Consider the following 7279-nt stretch of genomic DNA (forward strand, 5'->3'; position numbering starts at 1 on the left):
TCTTCCCAAGTCTCACTGGTGATGAGAACACATTCGGTGGCTGTGTCCCGCTGTATTGCTATTTTTGCTCTACAGTTCACGCTGGAACTAGTTCAATTTTAAATTCTAATCCTTGGATACTAAGGATGCAGTAGTTCTCTTTGAAAAGATTTACTACTAATCTCTCCAGTGTCTGTGACAAAGGACAGTTTCTCAGCATTACCTCAAATGTTAAAATATTAATGAGGAGAGAGTTTGGTAGCTGGCAAAGGCTGTCTTCCCTAGCACTGGAGATGGACTTAATGATCTCTGCGCCTTTGCTACTGCAAAATGAACATCTTACACAGGAGAGATTAGACAGACCTGACACCTTTAATAAAATATGGCCTGTATTTCTACAGATGTATTTAAAGTCATTTAAATCCTTTAATGTTTTATGAAATAGCAAAGCTTTGTGTGAATCTATTTAGAATAGTCTTTAAGCACTGCAGTAGGTTTTATTTCGACCCAGCTACCATTTGTAATGTGCTCACTCCTTATATCATGTTTATATATATATATAATTTTTTTCCGCCCAGATGACTTTTTGAAATGAATAAAATGCTCATAAAAGGTGCATGGTTGATAGCACTACAGACTATAGCCAAGAGTTTCAAAACAGGCTGCCTATGAGAACCTTAAATCTCCACTTATGGGCTGAAAGAAGCAGTTTGATTTTCCTCTAGTCTCAGCACCAGTGATTCCACTGAGCCCTGTCCCTGCCAGGGTATCACCTTGTACCAGGACGTGGCCACCAGAGGCACAGGCATCTTTGAAGAGAGACTGGCCAGCACCAGGCAGCACTTGGTGGCCACTCTCAGCCTGAGTCAGTATCCAAAATGGTACCTAGGAGAGCCTGGGGGTCTTTGTATTGGCTTCACTTGGTTTGCTATGAGGACAAAGCTGCTGTTATTTAAAATGCTGAACACCCTGTCTGTTTGTCCCTGGTGTTCAAAGGGGGAAGGCAAGGCAACACAAACCCCCAGGTTCCTTCCATCACCTCCCTGGCTTACCCTAGAGCCAGCACTGCTGCTTCATGCTTTGGATGGTGCTGTATTTCTACTGTTTCTGCTACAGCATAAGAAGGTGGATCCCTGTCCCCTGGGGAACACTGGCAATCTGTTCTTGAACAAAGTACAAAAATTTCCGCTACTCATGGAGAAAATTATGGCTCTAAAAAGTCCTGACAGGCAAAGACAGGCCTGGAGCAGAGGAAGTTCTAAGAGCAGCAGGCTGCTGAAGGCAGCAGAGGAGCCCTCCTCGCTGCAGGCACGACCAGCTCCAGCTCAGCCACGTCTTCCTCCACGGGTCACCCATCGTCCCTGGGCTGCGGCAGGAGAGCAGAGAGAGTGCTTGTGAGAACGGTGCTCGCCTGAGCTCACAGAGCTTGCTGCAGAGAGGCAATGGCTTTTTAATTCAAGGGTTTTCCTCACTGATGCCTGTGACGGGGTCCTGGTACAGTTTTCAGTTGCAGAAGTGGAAAGCCCCATGCTTTGGGGCAGGGAATGGAAAGGAAGGGGAAGGCATTTCAGTTGCAGGGGGTACAGAGAGGTGAGGTAAGAGTGACCTCCTCGCCCAGGAGATGGCTTGAGCCCTCACTCGCAGAGGCAGGTTGAGTTGTCTCCACAGTGCTGAGCAGCCCTGCACAGGGGTTCAGGCTGTCCTCAGCCCTGAATCATGACCCTCCTCTCCCTCTCTGCCCACGCAGGTGGGAAATACTGGGCCAGGTAGAGGTCAGTGAATAACTGATCTTGTTTTAGTTCACTGGTATTTCTGAAAAAAAACTACAAAAGCTGTGTGGCTTCAACTGTGTTCCCAGAACTCAAACATTTCTGCTTAGAAAAGGAGTATCATGTGCCCTAAAACCTACATGAAGGATGGGGAATCTCCCATTTCCCTGAAGCATGGGAGATCAAGTTCAGTTCCCACGACTGCCTGATTACGATTCGAACCCTCTTCTCCCATAAAAGGGCTCCAATAAGAAGACCATTAATGCATGCTCAGGCAAGCTCTGTCCGTCCTGTCAGTGGGATCAGTTCCACTTACTGCAAAGTATCTGAGACAAGGGCCAAAAGGATGCGACTGATCCCGCAGCCTGCTAGGTAGGGACTGCCCTAGGAGGGGAGTTCTGTGGTGCAGATCCCTCTGGCACACAGGACACCTGAGCTGGGGCTACCCACATCCCTTGTGAGCGGTCTAAACCCTTGAGATGTTGGTAAACCAACTCTCTGTTTCCCACACTCTTTTGAAGCTAGATTTGCATTTCATTTGCTTTTGTTACAGTGTCTAAAATGCGCCTTTTTTTTTTTTTTTTTTCCTAGCTCCAGAGGGAGCTGAACAGAGCATTGCACAGCCACATATTTTTGGTGGATTGATTCAGAAGAGCAAGCCCTAAACTTTGGCTATCTCCAGCCAAGAGCTGGGTTTTGAGTGCTAAGAGCCAGAGCTGTGCTTGCCGGTAGCCATCCAGGCACGTGGAGGACCAGGCTCCAGTGCTAGAAAGAAGCGAGGTCTCCCTTGCATGTGTATGGGTCAAACCTTCAGCCTTTTCCCCAAAAAGCACAAGTGACATCTGATCTACAAACACAGAAGACTTTAATAAAAAGAGTAGCTCCTGCCAGTAATGCCCCTCTTGTTTCTACATTTTGTTGTAACATCTTAGGATAAAAATAAATCCATATATTTTCAGCTGGGCTTATAGAGAGCTGCTTTGTGTAGGCACAGCCTCTTCCTTGGCCTCAGTCTTCCAGGCCAGTTATGGCACAGTCAGTGTGTTGTAAACGCCAGTGGAGCGGGTTAGCAGCTCTCCCCATAAAACCAGCTCAAAGCCTTTCACTGTTGCTGTGCATTTAATTTCCCCATTCAGAGGCTGGTGAGAGCAAAGGCGACCTGCGTATGGAAACTTTTAATTAAACTACTAATATAGAGTCGAGTCATTTCTGGTGGAGGTTTAAGTAGTCTGTGGGAGAAGTGCTGAGTTGTGGGAGAGGAAGGCAACGTTTGTCTCCAGCCCTGGAATTTGTCCATTCATCAAACAGTCGTCCCAGGAGTTGAAGCTGATCCAATTGCGTGTCAACAACATTGGCCATGCCTCATTAGAAATCAGTTGTAAAAAGTTTTTTAAAAGAGCATTAATTCATCTTGTTCCTTTTTTTTCCTCTTTGCTGTGGATTTTCATCACCCGTAGTGAGAATTTTAGGGGAAATTGTTTCTGAATGGCTATTTTCCAGGGCAGACAATTTCTTTTTTCTCTGCCTCTGGTAGAAATTCAGGCTGGTCTTTTTAAAAATGAGTATCTAAAGTCAGGCTTCCAAACCCACAGCCTGATTTGCAAGTTGAGCAACAGAAGGACATCAAAGGAGCTCAGCTAGGCTGAATATCACACACTTCCCAAGGTGCATCACCATGAACTCTGAAGTCCCCTGTTTTTATAGCTCCAGCCCAGCCTTGACGATGCAATAAACCATCAATAAATGGCTCCATCTAGATTTTCTGAATTTTCTTCGTGACACTGAGTCTACTGCAGAGAGCGTATTAGGTTACCACTCGGAGATGGTGCTGTTTTACTTTATCTTTCTTATGCAGGTATAAATGGATGCACCAACCATAAGGCACTACAGGATGTGTTTGCAGTCTTTCATATACCTTCTCCTCTCTGTGCAAATGACTATTATGGGCTTTACGCTAGTGTCTTTTCCCCGCTGAAGCTCTACTGACCTCAGCAAAAGGGTCTTCTAATTTACACTATGGAGATCAGACCCAGCCCAAACTCATTGGCATTTTGTATCCCTATTAGTTGCTCATATTCATCCAAGAGGAAACAAATTCTCCTTGTACACGAGGAGCAGAGAACCACATACTCCCCTTGATAAGTCGAGGGGCTGCAAGTGCCTGGAGGTGCCAGCAAGAGGCAGTTGTCTTTCCCAGCAATTCCTGAGGCTTTTGAATTTGTATCTCTTTCATATTGGGATGAAATGAAAACTTTCCTAATGACTTGTATGGAAGTGAGATCTGTCCTCGTCCAAGCCTGCTCTAGAGTGGGGAGAGCAGGGACCAGTCCTTCTCTGATGTGCAGCTGGGAAGTTTTCTATCCTTATCTGTGCCCTTATCTCTCTCCCTGTAGAAACAACACCATAAAGAAGCCTCTTTCATAAATACATGGAAGAAATCAAATGTCACCAACAACATACTGTGTCTCAGTCCTGGCTCTGGGCCATAGGCATTCACCGGGGGAACGTGCCGTGTCAGACCGTGAGTGCTGCCGAGGCACTTCCCTACAGCTGCAAGGTTCCGAACCATTATTTACCATTCTTTGGTCCTGTTTATATTTAAAAACCTGATGGCATTATTATTTTTTTAAATGAATAGTCGCTGCTCCTTAAAGAAAATATTTAAGTTTCTATAGCAAGTGTGTGCTCCTAACACACCCAGCCCATCTGGTCACACACCCACATGTTTGAACCCATTTTTACTCAGCTAAGAAACAACCTTCTGTTCCTTCTGGAGCAGGTATTAATATTCTCTGGCTCTGGCTTACAGCTTATCTTTGCGCAGCAAAGAGGAATTCAGCAACTATCAGTTTGCTACTGGGATTTCTGAACAAGGCATGGGACACCTTGGCCTAATTGAAGGTCATTGTGCTGAAAGGCAATTTGATTACAAAGGGACAAAATAATTCAGCAGGATGGGGAGTGGATCGAAAAGAGAAATCTAAAACTTAAGCAAACTGAAGCCTCCCTGGCATTTCTGAAATTCACGAAGCAGAAACGAAGGGCTGGATCTGCCATGAGAGCTGGGGCTGGCAGAGGTGGAGCGGAGGTGGCTCTTGCTGTGCCGTACCTGCACATAGGCAGGAGGGCTCTGCCAGTCCTCTGTGACCCAGGACAATTCACCTAAGGAGGATTAACAAAAGCAACATCGTGAACTAGGCTCTGCGTGGGAGCTCAGCCATTAGAGGTGATTTTGAACTCCCCCGCACATCTCTTCTTGCTTTACTTCCTTGGTCTAATGGGAAGAAGATATTTCCCTTCTGGCTCATCTGTAAAGTGTAAATGCTCTGGGACAGGGACTGTCTCTTGCTGTGCCTGTGCCATTCATATCAGAACTGGGCCACCACTAGGTCCACAAGGACTAAACTAAATTACAGTCATGCTAATTAATACTAAATGACTGCAACTGTTACAATACTGTAATACAGGCGTAGGAGAATTAGACTTCAGACAAGGTAGTTTGGGGAGCCTGGTGAACACAGTGTGCTAGGAAGGACAATCTTTTCAAATGAAAGTGTGAGTGATGGTCCAGGAGAAAGTAGGACAGACACATAGCTGCTGTCAGGTAGCCCAAATCCCTGCAAGGGGCTACACTGCTTTGTGCCAGTCCACTCCCATCCTTAGGGATGTTTTTACATGGAAGGAGGAAAATGCAACGACCTAGGAGCAGCAAACAAGGCAGAAAATGGAGATGGTGGGAAAGTCAGAAAGAGCACAAAGTTTTCTGGCAGGAAGGAGGAGCGGACTCAGAAACAAGCCCATGTCTTGCTGAGGAGGGGAGGCTTTCAGGGAGACGACAAGGGCAGCCGAATGAGTGACTGCTCCCGGAGGCATCGGGAAGGCTTTTAGAAATATATCACGGGGACACAAAAGGCAAGAGAGAAAGTAGCTCCATCAATAAATAAGAAGGAAGATTAAATTAATGGTGGCTCTGAAATGGTTGAGCTGCTGAACTCCCTTTTTAAAAATCAGTCGTTAACAAGAAAAATAAGGGAAAGAGGTACTGTACGGACAATTAATTAGGAGTTCTCATTGCAGGAGCCCGGCGAGCTGTGGCACCTTGCAATTCTCCCTCCCGTGCTCAGCCTCAGCTCAGAGAGTGGTCCTGACACCCGGACCGCCACAGCCCAGCTCTGCTCTCAGCAGATGGCTTGGGTCATCTCTTTTAGAGAAAAATCCTCTGAGCCACTGGACAAACCATGAGAGCTGAGTGGCAGCCAGGGTGAGAGTCTCCAAACCAGAGACCCAGGTAGTTACATCCAGAAGTGTTATCTACTCTGTGTCCTCCTGGAGCTGCCAGCAGACTCTGTGCTGATGGGGAGGCTGTGCATGTCACCCATGGACATCTGTGTGTCATACCATGTCCATGGCACTGCCTGGCAGGAGAAGGGAGGATGGACCACTGGCCACAGAGCCCAGCCTCGGCGGGGATGGACACCCAGATCAATGGCACGTGCCACAAAGAGATGTTGTAAATGAACAAGTTTACACCCATGGACTTTGCAGAGTAGAAAAGTATAAATAGAGGTGTCCTTTGAGGCTATTGCATAGGTAAACAAGCAGTTACTACAACACATTGAATATCGTACAAAACTCTGCATGCCTGGCTCACTAGCCTTTATTCATAATATCTAGAACAGAGAAACAATTACAAATGTGTGTAAAGACAAAAGGTGAAGAAATGAAAAGAAAGCTGTGTTTAAACTCCTTACAGGACAAGTCAGAAAGGTTTCTCCTCCCTACCCAGTTGATTTGTTGTGCTTGCCTGATGTCCTTTTCCAAGTGTGCTTTGCACCCACACTCGTGCAGGACAGTGATGCTATGTTTGCACCCTCCAACAGAGATGCACCTACAGAGGCTTTCCCTCCAAGACCCCCCCGTACCGTGGGGTACGTTTGCTCTTGCACTCTGTTTCTCCTTGAAGTCTTTCAGAGGCTCACCTGGGTCTCTTCTTTCCCCCTGAAATGGCAACTAGTCCCTCATTACGGAGATGATGGGCTGGCCTGCCTTTAATTGGAATAGGGATCATTTCACTTTCTGGAAATGCAGATATTTCAGACTAATGTCATCTCCTGAGCTGGCCTGGCTAATTAACAACTGCTTGTCTCAACAAACCCCATCTCTCCAGGGCTCATGGGCATGTTTGTGCATGAAGCATGTCTTACACTGGCCCTTGTACTCTGCATCCATCTCTACATTAACACACATAGTTGACATGAGTGGCTTAATGAGATAAATTATTATTTATTACTGGTTCATTACTGGCTCTTGATCAAGCCCAACATGATGATGATTAACCATTTGGAGGTTTCCAGAGGCTTGCAGGGGTGAGATGTTCTGCCACAGCATGACAGCCCGGCTGATGTGCTTCCTCCTGCCACTGCTGCCACCGATGCCTGCCTGGCCCATGCCAGGCACAGAGTTAGACCCTTGCTGGGGTCTCCTCTCTCGCATCCCCTCCTTCAGGCTCCCCACCTCTGCGACACACATTC

Source organism: Strix uralensis, chromosome 19, assembly GCF_047716275.1.
Source record: "Strix uralensis isolate ZFMK-TIS-50842 chromosome 19, bStrUra1, whole genome shotgun sequence".
NCBI lineage: Eukaryota > Metazoa > Chordata > Aves > Strigiformes > Strigidae > Strix > Strix uralensis.